Source organism: Acinonyx jubatus, chromosome A3, assembly GCF_027475565.1.
Source record: "Acinonyx jubatus isolate Ajub_Pintada_27869175 chromosome A3, VMU_Ajub_asm_v1.0, whole genome shotgun sequence".
NCBI classification, from domain to species: Eukaryota; Metazoa; Chordata; class Mammalia; order Carnivora; family Felidae; genus Acinonyx; species Acinonyx jubatus.
This window is the reverse complement of record NC_069388.1, coordinates 74,527,898-74,540,849: the sequence shown is the minus strand read 5'-3', so window position 1 is coordinate 74,540,849 and position 12,952 is coordinate 74,527,898. Positions and strand designations below refer to the sequence as shown.

At 35.7% G+C, this 12,952-nt stretch overlaps 1 long non-coding RNA gene across 1 annotated transcript in view; it reads left to right on the top strand.

Moving 5' to 3' along the window:
- Nucleotides 1-7,836: 7,836 nt before the first annotated feature.
- LOC128311199 (uncharacterized) overlaps nt 7,837-12,952 on the top strand; it is a 405,908-nt gene continuing 400,792 nt past the window's right edge. Inside the window, exon 1 of the long non-coding RNA XR_008289326.1 lies at nt 7,837-7,912. This is a non-coding gene — a long non-coding RNA (uncharacterized LOC128311199). The remainder of the gene's footprint in view (nt 7,913-12,952) is intronic.

The window sequence follows — 12,952 nt, the reverse complement described above, 5'->3', positions numbered from 1 at the left end:
GGGAAAAATAACATTCTTTTAAAGTCATTTGACCTAATAGTAACATAACACTCTATGAGTACTTTGTTTATTTTATGAGAATAAATTTTCCATAGGTCCCATCAGGCAGAAGTATATGAAATGAAACAAAAAATATTGAGTAAAGATACTGTTGTGGATTCAGTTTATATTACTTTGCATATACCTAATTGTACCCTTAGATGATCTCTATTTGTGACTCACAAACCAGAATATAACATGGTCTTTAAAATCATTTCGATCATTTTGATAGCAGAGACTTTGGTATGGAACTGTGTGAATTAAAAATGTTTTCTCACACATCACACACATTTTCCTCCTGTCTCTTGGAGGAAGAGTTGTTCCTGTGTCTTTCCACGATTAATGCCACCATCTGTGCATTTTTTTTAAAACCTCATTCTTTTCTGTCTGTTCTGAGACTTACACCATAAACTCTTTCTTCTCTCACAAGTCTTTAAATTCTTCCCGTTTCCACTAACTGCTTCCTTTCAGCCAAAAAATGTGCCTGTATTCACTTACTTCAACCACAGTTTTTCCTAGCTACTATAATACTTTCTTTTTTTCCAGAACCACCAAACTCCCTGCAAACAAAGTCTACCCTGAGTTCTTCCATTTCTCTGCTCTGTATCTATTCACTGTGTTGGGTTCTACATTATCTCCCCATTGGTAATGCTTTTGGAAAGATATCTCACTTTTTATATCTAGGCTTCTCTTTTCAGTTACAACTCAAATATTTGGTGTTATTTTGAGAAAACCAGCCACATCTTTCTTGAAAACTCTTTTCTCTTCCAGAATACTACTTTCTCATGATCTTTTCCCTGCCTCTTTTACAAACAAATATTTATGCAGCCCTAACTAAGTACATTGTGTTAGACACAATGAGGATACAAAGGCATAGCCTATCATTGTCTTAAGATTTAGTCACAGATAGACAAGAAATATATGGAGCATAAAAAGTTATATAATATAACTTTACAGTTCAGAATAATTCTTGTTTCAAGTGGATGTAATGTTTTGGCTGTGATGTAAATTTCTTAACTATATACCTTTATTTGGAGACTGCTACCTCAAAATTTTGCTTAATACAATGAGTTGAATTTTTTTTAATGTCGCCCTGATCGTAGTGTTCTTATAAATATTTTCAACATTTCTTTAGTAGCTCCATAAAATCAGACTCTTCAGCAATATCAGAACTCTGTACTCCTATGACATGTCTAGCCTGGAATGCTTACCATTTCCTAAATATTTCGCCCCTTGCCCTTTCACTGTATTATCATCATTGCTGTGGAAGTCATTCTTTAACAGGGCCCCAATCATCCCTACTTCCTGGTATTCACACCCTTGTGTAATCTCATCACCTTCAGTGGGGGTTGGATTTAGTGACTTGATTATAATGGGTAGAACATGGCATAAGTAATATGATGCCGGTTTTGAAATCAGGTTATAAAGCTTGACTTTCTGCCTTGGGTATACTTGCTTTCTGTCTTTGTCTCTGTGTCTCTGGATCTCTCACTCTGAGGAAGCCAGCTGCCTTGTCCTAAGGTATCTCTGTGGACAGGCCAACATAGCAAGGGACTATGAGGCTAGCCAATAACCAGGTGAGTGATCTTGGAAGTGCAACCTCTCAGAGATACTGCAGCTCCAGCCAACAGCTTGATTGCAGTTTCACGAGATGTGTTAAGTCAGAGACAGTGAACTACACGGCACCCAGATTCCTAATCCACAGAAAATATGAGATCATAAATGCAAGTTTGTTGTTTTAAGCCATTAAATTCTGGGATAATTTGTTACATAGCAATATGATTGATACATCTTCTTAAAAAGACCTTCCATTCTTCTTTATCCAGTTCTAATACTACCTACTGACTACCTGCTGAAATGTTTTCTTCTTCATCTGTATGCCTATATTTAACTGATAGCTTTCATTGTTACTTAATATACCTTCTTCCTTATTTATATCCCCGAGAAGATAAATATCCTAATGGCAGCAACTGCCATTCCCACAACTCCTACAAAACTTAACATAGTTTCCTGATCATGGCAGGAGTTTAATGCATATCTGTTGAGTAAATAAAACAAGATTATGCTGGATTAATCATCAAAATAAGTGTATAGGGCAATAATTATCACAGGATGAAGGAAAATCAGTTCAAAATTTCTGGTAAAGATATTTTAAAAATTGGTAGGCAGAGAGCAGTGGCAGGGTCCCATTGGGTTTACGAAATTGCACAGAGACTGGAAAGCACAGAGGATGTTGTGAAACCAGTTAACAACTGGTTGTAGGCAACACAAGTTTGGATGAGCAGAGCTAAACAAAGGGGCCATACAAAGTTCTGCTGGATGTTTTGGTTTTAGATACAATGGCTTATACTTCTTATGATCTCCATAAGTACTTCCCATGGCCTCCAGGCAGCTATAATTGGGAAGTTGTATCCCAACAGCACCTAACATAGCACACACTATGTGTTTACTAAATATTTTATTTGACTTGAAAATTTAAGCTGAGGAATGATTTTGCAGGTCCTAACTGATAAGCTTTGAACTTCATAAGCAATTGGAAAGTCCTGAAGGCAGTTGAGCAAGAATATAGCAATGTTTGAATGATTTAGTTAGATTATTCAGATGACAATATATATAACTAGATAAAAGGATTCTGATGAGTGAGAATAATTAAGAAGCAACTAGTTGAGTCATGAGCTTATAAACCGAATAGGTCTTCATGTTTGTCATCTTATTTCTAAAATCTGAGTAAAACTCTCAAACAATAGAATCTCTTGAAACATATTAAAATATAGAATTAAAATTTACTTGATCTTTATAACTACAATTAAGTGTGTGTGTGTGTGTGTGTGTGTGTGTGTGTGTGTGTGTGTGTGTGTCTGTGTAGGCCTTAGGGGCTAGCTGCATTATTTCTACACTTTTACTTTTAGAAAGGGGATGATAAATTGATAAATTCCAATTTCTTTATTGTTGCCCAAGTCTTTAGAATTTGCACTTACAGTGGGAAATATCTATGTGAAACCAGCTAAAACCTGGTTTCACATACAATATGCCCTTTGATAAACCTGTTGAAAACTCATAGTATCATCAAGACTTTTTAAAAGCTCTCAGAATGGAGGGATTCATTAGAAGCAATATTTTGTTGAGATTCTGCAAGAAACAAGGGAGAAACTCTTCCAGATGGTTGCAGTCTATGATTTCATAGAATGGGCTATCTAGTAGGAAGGGTTTGGGGCAACCAATTGGATTTATCTACTTCTTGGTCTCAAAGGGCCATAATATGGATATGAAATTTAATTGACAGCTATATCACTTCTAATATTTTACTGATTTTTTTTATAAATGAGGAAAATGAAAAAGATGAATATACAGGCAAAAGATGAAAGAATGTGGAGCGAATAAAGGAACTAGACAGAAAAAATGAAATGAGAATGAGGTGCCTACAGCACTGGAGGGGAGAAGAGCAAAGGTAAGGTTGAAGTGTGAGAGTGATAGGGATCAATGTGGAGTCAAGGGCAAGAACAGAAAAAAGAGGAGAAAATATAGCCAGTGAAAAAAATTAGCCAGGCAGGAGAAAAAAAGAAATTGATCTATGATAAAAGAAGGAAATGAAAGTAAAGGGCGAAAGGAGAAAAGAAAAGAATATACCGAGTGTTTAAATAGTACTTTTCATTTTCAGAAAGCTTTATAAATATTAACTAATTAACCCTCATTCCAGCCCTGGGCATAAGCATTATTATCATAGTTATTATTATTAATAACTGAATGTAAAAGGGGTCAGAAAGGGTTAGACACACAAAGCTTTACATTTTGTACTTGTATTTTATTTCTCTGACATGAAAGCAGTAGCTGGAAGGAGAGTTTTGTTTCAAATTCTGGCAAGTCCATTATTGCTAGATGAGAACGGCATTATTTTGCTTCCCTCACCTTCATGACCTTAGGCCATAGGATCGAAAGATGTAGTCTGTGCATCTGGCTATCAATAATTCTTCACCTGCAACGCATCCTTGATGGTGAGACCCAACAAAGAGCTTTCAATTCAGTTTCAGGAATTTTGATTGACAGGATCATTGTTAGTATTATTTCTAAGAACAATGTGTAACTTCTCCTAAATACAATGTAATTGTAACTTGGCAGTAGAAACGCGTTGTACAATTTATGGTGGCCAAACAGCACACACTATGTTTGTTTTGGAGCTCTTCCCCTTTCTTTGATCCCCCTGACACAGGATGGGAACTCTGCACTCAGGAACCATTTTTAGTGTTCCAGCTTGCTAATCAAACTCCTGCTTTTCTGGAGGGAAAATATTAGAAAATGGATTCAATAAATCTTCGAATGTACATAGTGGAATTCACTTTTTATTCTAGTTAGAATAAGCAAGCAATCACAAGGCTGTAATAATGTGAATTTTGCTTTCATTATGATCCTACCTCTGTAAGCTAATTACATTGCAGATACAAAGTCTGTCGACTTTCCTTCTCTAGAGTGATAAAGGAGAAGCTGGGTGAAATAGCCACTACTCATGTTTATTTCGGGAAGAATCCCATCTAGTGCAGAATCATTCTTGCTTTAAAAGTGAATTTTAACATAAATTCAGGTAAAAGATTTTTTAAAAAGTGACTGAATATGTGTGTGTGGGGGGGGGGAATAAAGTATATGTTGGAGCTGGAAACTCTTTTACTCTCCATATTTCAGTTTTACCCCCCACTCCTGCTTTTTAAAGCCAAAATAATTTCATGTAGATTTTTTTTTCGCCTTGGTGCACAATACTTGCCACTCACTTCCCAAAATAGGATTCCCTAATCCTCATATGGTATTCTTCAAAAACAGTTGTAATTTTAAATTCACAGGTGCTTCTATGAGAAGCAAATCAGACAATTTTTTTTTTACTTACTGAATTTGAAAGGTAAAGATTAACTCTTAACCAATCGACCACTAGGTTTTAGATAAAATATCTTATTTTCATATATCTTTCGGATCTTATAATTCTTTGAGATACTTTGCATAATTCTAAAATTACAAAAAAAAACTTTCCATTTTCACTAATACCATATTCCTTTATTCTAATTTAAAAAATTAAAAAAAATGTTTTAATGTTTATTTTTGAGAGAAAGAGAGACAGAGCATGAACGGGGGACGGGCAGAGAGAGAGGGAGACACAGAATCTGAAGCAGGCTCCAGGCTCCGAGCTGTCAGCACAGAGCCCAACACGCAGCTCGAACTCATAGACTGTGAGATCATGACCTGAGCTGAAGTCAGACGCTCAATGCACTGAGCCACCCAGGCGCCCCTAAATTGTATTTAATTTTATTTTTTCTTTTATTCTAATATAATAAAACATATCTGTCAAGGTTAACAAAATAAAACTTTAAATGCAGTTTACATATTTCCATAAAACTAATGAGACTATTCTGGAGGTAATCTCTTGAAATCACATCCTGGAGCGTGCAAACTTTACCAAGGAATTTTATTAATTTCAAAACTTAGGTATGTTGGCTTCTAATGTATATGTTTCAGTTAACTTGGTTTCAAGATTATCATCTAGATAGTTTTATAGACTTCTTCAGAACCGCCATTGAAAATTATCAATTATACTTAAGAAAAATAACGATTTCTGAATTTATAACATTACTGTTTCAGGATTTGATAGGAAAGCAAAATGACCCCCCCCACTTCTTGGCTCAGGAGTGTGTGTGTGTGTGAGTGAGTAGGGGAGAGGCTGAAAGGCGAAAAAATAACTGTGATTAAAAGACTGTAGCTTGCAAACAACTTTTCATGGTTTCTTTATATTAATATTATCACAAATCACTATGATTTCTAAAAGTCTTGTTTGTGTTCAATAATATTTCCAAAGACAATTTATTATGAAAAAATGTTTTTGGAGGTCCTATTCTATGCCTGTCACTTTTTAAGAAACTATGACTGTCTACAAGAAGCAAAATTTTGCAATTCTGTATATATAAAGATGTGTAATCTTTGTGAAGTGTAAGCCAAAATATATATGGAATTGTTTGAATGAAATTTGAAGTATCAAAGTGCAAAATACCCCATTCTAGAACTTGAAGGAAGAGAGAGATCAGGGTAGACTGATGTAGTCTCAAACTGAGGAGTCTCACAGAGCTACATCCAAAATTGTAATTACATGATATTGTAGTAAATTATGGAAATAGTGCTTTTTAGAGCAGTACGTGCATGTAGAACCAGAAAATTGAACTGTTTCCTGTGTCATTAAGTAGTTCACATTCTCCACATACATTTCTACCTGAGAGAACAGGACATTTCCTTTATATTCTGGTGCAGTAGGAAAGCAATTTGTCTTACAATCTGACTATATTTTGCTCAGGAAGCTGATATTCCAGATCTTTGCATAAAATACTTCTGTCTTCTCTTTCAAACTCATATTTAATGAGATGTCAATCAGAAAGTCTATTTGGATTAAAAATCACTAAATTTTAGGGGCGCTTGGGTGGCTCAGTTAAGCAGTCAGCCCTGGATTTTGCCCCAGATCATGATCTCATGGTCATGGGATGGAGTCCTGCATGGGGCTCTGTGCTGACAGCAGGGAGCCTGCTTACGATTCTCTATCTCCCTCTCTCTCTGCACCTCCCCCCACTCTCTCCCTCTCTCTCTTTTTCTCTGTCTCTCTTTGTCTCACTCAAAATAAATAAACACTTTTAAAAAATGATACATAAACTTTAATTTTTATTACATCACTAAATTTTAGTGATTGGATGTAAGGGAAAAACATGCAGGATGTAAGATATTTGTACCATTATTAACTAATTAGAGAGTTTGTTTTTAAAAATATATTCCAAAATATTTTATGAAAATATAAAGACTTTTAGATTTATATTTGAATAAAACTTATTTTTTTTTCTCAAGAGAGGAAGAGAGCAGGTATGTCAATGATATTTTCCAGATAATATGGGTGAAATAAAAATGAAGACTATTTGATCTCCACTTAATACATAGTAAATATGGCCAAGAAGTCTGCATTCACTTCCATTGTATTTAAAGGGTACGAATGTATCATGTCCCATCATGGAAAACGAGGTGATACATTCTTTCCATTATTATTTTTCCTAATCCAAAATTGAGCATTAAAGACAGAATGACAGTGCTACATATAGTATGCAACAAATGATTTTGCTGGAATGAGACAAGGTGAATTTATAACTTATTTTCTCTATAAGAAAATAAGTTTAGTTTTGAGTAGCCATCCCCAGAAAAGAAGAAACTATTACAATGGCATTTCTAGAATTAGGTCTTCTAAACTGGTGTGATAGATGGAAATATTTTTCTCTCCTGAAAGAATGCATAAGGTGCTGTTTCCCCTGGCAAAAATATGGAAACTTGAAATGCACTATTTTTTCCCAGCAAGCAACCAGGCTCCACGGACATCTATCATTATTCAGCTTCAAACTAAAAAGTCATATTCTGAATATCAATTCCTATAAACTATGTAGCTCTCAATTATGGAATCTGAAACCGCTGGTTCCATGATAAAGGAACATGCTGTTTGAAAGACCACAATTTGGCTGCAAGTAATCAATATACTATTTGGAAAGAAACCTAGATGTGCAGAGTGATTTAGAAATGCTGACAGTATTGCACCAAAGTCTTCTACACAAATCTTGTTAAGTGAGGTTGTTCTTTGTCAGTCTTCCTTGGGTCTGTTTGTTCATTTTCAGAGACACCAGAAAAATTTCTGAATAGATAAAAGAAGGCTCTTCTGAAGTTTTCAGGATAAAAGGACAATAATTTGTATCTAAATATATCTCCCCCCCCTTTTTTTCCCTCCACGAAGCTTGCTGACATTGTGTGTCCTGAAATGGAGAGAGTGAACTGAAGAATTTGAACGTCCCATAAGCCAGAAATAAGCAAGTGCTTGGTAGTAAGTATAGCATTTAATTCATTGCTTTAATCGAGGGGAGAATGTCATGTTTACTGAGCATCCAGCGTTTTTGTTCAAATATGAATATAAACTATAAGTCATTTTAACAACCCTATATTGTCCCTCTTTTTAGTTTTATATCTGAGAATATGGAGGCTTGAAGAAGTTAAGTACTGTAGGTAACACAGGTAACAACAACAAAAAAAAAGCAGTCCGGATTTGAACCTGTTCTTGATCATTTGAAGACCCATTTGGAGGGCATACCCCTTGGTATGGCACTGAAGGCCAATGCCTAGAATTAGCTAACAATTTATCCTATATCCCACATACACCCATTTCCTGAAACTTGTTAAATCACCTGAGGAAGGGAATCATAATGAATGTCCTTCAATGTAAATTTCACGAGAGTTTTGGCAAAGCCACGGAGGCAAGGTGACTTTAATGATATATTAGTTAACATAGATTCAAATCCGGATGGTTGTTTTATTTCTTTGTGATGCTTGGCTGATCTGGAAAGAATGTATATCATGTTGACTGAAGGAGATTGGATGACAAAAATAGGATGAGGAAAATGGGGACAGGCCACAGAGAAAACAGAGAGGAGTGCAAATCCTCATCGGATGACCTTATAGAGAATTATCTAGGTTCCTAAGCAATATAAATGGAATGAAGAGAACCTGTCAAAAAAACACTTTACCTGGGTTTTTCTTTTAATTAAATTAGGGTCATTTGAATAGCTAACTGAATAATGGGGTCGGGGGGAAAAAGCTGCAACTTTATGAAACCTTTCCTCTTTAATTTATTGTTTTTCTTTAAATCGTTTTGCAATTCTTTCAGTGCACCCCTTTAGGAGGCAGCGGAGTTTCTTTGCACAATTTTAGTAGCAGACATTTCTACACATGTACATATTTTAAGGAAGATGACTGTTTATTTTGATCAAGGCTAGTAGGGCCACTGCTTTTGTATCTGCTGCCCCAACCTTTCCCCGACAGTGTGCCAGGACCTCCCCATCCTATTCCCTTTACTTGGGAGATTACTGAGAGCTGGTGAGAATCCTCAGCCAGACTGCCAGTTCCATGCTCTTTGGCTGGAACGTAATATTCCTGAGTGGAATTTCTTTGGCTTATGGACTGGAGGAAGTATTTGTTGCTCCTTCACAGTTTCTGCCACAGATGTTGTCAACTGCCTTTGGGATATAAGTAAGAGGGGTGAAAGGAAGTTGGTCAGGTCTGAGGCAGCCAGCTGCATCGTGTGCCACAAAATTTCCCTTCACCAGGTCTCCATTTACTCCTTGTTAGTGTGCTGATAATTCTCAGGGAATAGAAATAGGTTTCCAGTGGAATTTAGTTGTGAGAACAGAGGGGTTCTGCTGGGCTGGGTTTCACATGTCTTCAGTCAGCAAGGCCAGAAAGGTAAGGCGAGCTGAGGGCCTGAGAGGGCTGTCTCTCGTGGAGCTGGAGTGCCCTCTGCTGCCCTGGAGAAGAAGGTGCATGTACAGAAAATGCCTCTTCTTGCCAGTGCTTTCCTCTAGGTAATAGGAAAACCTCCAAAATGCTGCCTTTGAAAACCAGACGCCCTCAGTTGATTACTGAGCATCTGGTTTCACTCAACTGTGGAGGCTTTGGCTCTTTCAAGAAAATCTCATCGAGGCTGAGTATACGATGAAATCAGAGGTAGCTTTTCCTTGGTCGGGAGGTACGGTGTAAGCAATCATTTCAGAATGATAAGTATTTGGGTCCTTTTTCATAAGTGTAAGTGCCACCGTGAAATATGTGTTTATTTTGTGTGGGAGTGATCAGTCTTTTCATATATGTCTGGGAAACTTGAATATTGTAATTCCAGATTTAGAAGTTCCTGCATATTTTCTTTTGAAATATGTTGTTACATTTAAAATCAATGTTGAAAACTGTTCCTTGTGGCAAATGCAAGTATTAAAGAAAAACATTTTTGCACTACTTTCTAGTGTATTTCATCATCCTGCAGCGAAATATCTTATTTTTATATCTTATTTTTAAAATATTTTTTTTTTAGTATTTATTTATTTTTGAGAGAGAGAGAGAGAGACAGAGAGAGAGAAAATGTGAGTGGGGGAGGGGCAGAGAGAGAGAGGGAGATGCAGAATCTGAAGCACACTCCGGGCTCTGAGCTGTCAGCACAGAGCCCGACACAGGGCTCAAACTCATGAACCATGAGATCATGACCTGAGCCAAAGTCAGTCGCTTAACCGACTGAGCCTCCCAGGCACCCCTATAATATATTATTTTTATATATCCTATAATTTACATGAATTTTCTCATCATCTTATTTAATCATCATGGCAACTCTGTGATGTAGCCGACATGGTTCCCACTATATAGACAGAAAATCATGGCCAAAGTCATACTTAGTCATACAGGTGGTATCAGAGGTAAGAACTGTGTCAGTCATGCTGAGTTCAAGGACAAGAATAATAGTGAGCAGTTATTTGATAACCTAACACCTGTCAGCATCATAACTAGTTTTCTTGATATGTTGCTCATTTATGCTTTATGTGAACTCACAAGGTAGATAATATAACTGCCATTTATAGATATGGAAACAGAGGTTTTGAGAAGTTACTAATTACTAGTCAAATAAACAGTAAATGAAAAATCTGGGTTTCAAAACCTGCTCCATCTGATACCAGCAGACGTGATGTGTAGACAACATTTTATATGTAGAGAAATAAGACATAATCCCTGGTCTCAAGTAGTTTAGGGTGGTTCTCCGTGCGTGGTGAAATATAGATAAGATTTACCATTTTAACCATATTTCGGTGCAAAGTTTAGTGCATTAAGTACATTCAAATTGTTGAACAACCATCACTACCATCCATCTCCAGAACTTTTTTATCTTCTGAAATGGAAACTCAGTATCTATTAAGCAATAACATCCATCTCCCCCTTCTTCCAGCCCCTGGAAACACCATTTTATTTTCTGTCTCTATAAATTTCACTAGTCTAACTACTTCATATAAGTGAAAGTGTACAATATTTGTCCTTTTGTATCTGGGTTATTTCACTTTGCGTAGTATCTTCGAAGTTCATTCATATTGGTGTATGTGTCAGAGTTTCATTCATTTTTTAAGGATGAATAATATTTCATTGTATGTCACATTTGTTTATCCATTCATCCATTGATGGTTATTTGGAATGTTTCTACCTTTTGGCTATTATGAATAATGGTGCACAATATCTGTTCCGGTTCTTATTTCAATTATTTTGGGTAAGTCCCAGAAGTGGGATTGCTGGATCATATGGTAATTCTATATATATATATATATTCTATATGGAATATATATGGAATATATATAGAATATATATAGTATATATATAGAATATATATAGAGAGAGTATATATATATATATATATATATAGAATATATATATATATTTCTAAAGGAACGATTATACTGTTTTTTACAGTGGCTGCATCATTTACGTTCCTATCAGTGAAGCACAAGGGCTCTGATTTTTCCACATCCTTGCCAACAACTTATCATTTTCTGTTTTGTTTTATTAAAAAATTTTTAATGTTTATTTATTTTTGAGAGAGAGAGAGACACAGAACATGAGTGGGGGAGGGGCAGAGAGAGAGGGAGACACAGATTCCAAAGCAGGCTCTAGGCTGTGAGCTGTCAGCACAGAGCCTGACACGGGGCTCGAACCCGCAAACTATGAGATCATGACCTGAGCTGAAGTTGGAAGCTTAACCAACTGAGCCACCCAAGCGCCCCTGTTTTGTTTTATTAATACTAGCCATCCTAATGAACTTGAAGTGGTATCTCATTGTGCTTTTGATTCGCATTTTCCTAATGATTAGGAAGTTGAGCATCTTTTCACATGGTTATTGGTTATCTATATATCTTTTGTTGGAGAATGGCTATTTAAGACCTTTAACTGTTTCTTAGTTGGGTTTGTATTGTTGTTGCTGCTGAGATGTAGGAGTTCTTTATATATTCTGGATGTCAATTTATCAGATATAAGATATGCAAATACTGTCTCACATTCCATGGGTTGCCCTTTTACTCTATTGACAGTATCATTCAATGCACAAAGGTTTTTTTTTTTTTAATTTTGATGAAGTCCAATTTACTATTTTTTTTTGTTGCCTGTGCTTTTGTTGTTATATTCAAGAAATCATTGCCAAATCCATTGTCGTGAAGCTTTTTTCCTATGTTCTCCTCTATGAGTTTTATGGTTTTAGTTCTTACATCTAGGTCTTTGATCTATTTTAAGTTAATCTTTGTATATAGTGTAAGGTAAGGGTTTAACTTCATTCTTTTGCATGTGGATTATCATGTTCACCTAACATCATTTGCTGAAAACCTTGTCAAAAAATCACTTGATCACCAAAAAAAGGACTGATTTCTGGCTCTCTGTTGTACTCCATTGGTCTATATGTCTGTCTTTATGCCAGTACCACACTGTTTTGATGCCTTTAGCTTTGTAATAAGTTTTGAAATCTGGAAGAGTAAGACGTCCAATTTTGTTCATTTTTAAGATTGTTTTGGCTATTTGTGGTTCCTTGGGATTCCATATGTGTTTTAGGTTTGTATTTTTCTATTTCTCCAAAAAACTTCATAGGGATTTTGATTGAGATTGCATTGAATTTGTAGACTTCTTTGAATAGTATTGACATTTTAGCATTATCTTCCAATTCATGAATGCAGGGTGTCTTTGCATTTATTGGTGTCTTCTTTAATTTCATTCAGCATCATTTTGTACTATCAGTATACAAGTCTTTTGTCTCCTGTGTTAAATTTATTTTCAAGTATTTTATTTTTTTAGATGCTTTCATAAATGAAATTGCTTCCTTAATTTTCTTTTTGGGTTGTTCATGGTTCATTATACACTTATTGAAATGCACCTGAGTTTTGTATGTTGATTTTGTGTTTTATAACTTGTTTATAATTTTTAACTTGGGCCCAGATCTTATAACTCCATGTCCTAGGATTTCCCACTGTTTCACAGTGATCAATTCTTTTACACAGAAATTTTGTCTTTGTATAATGCCAGTTTT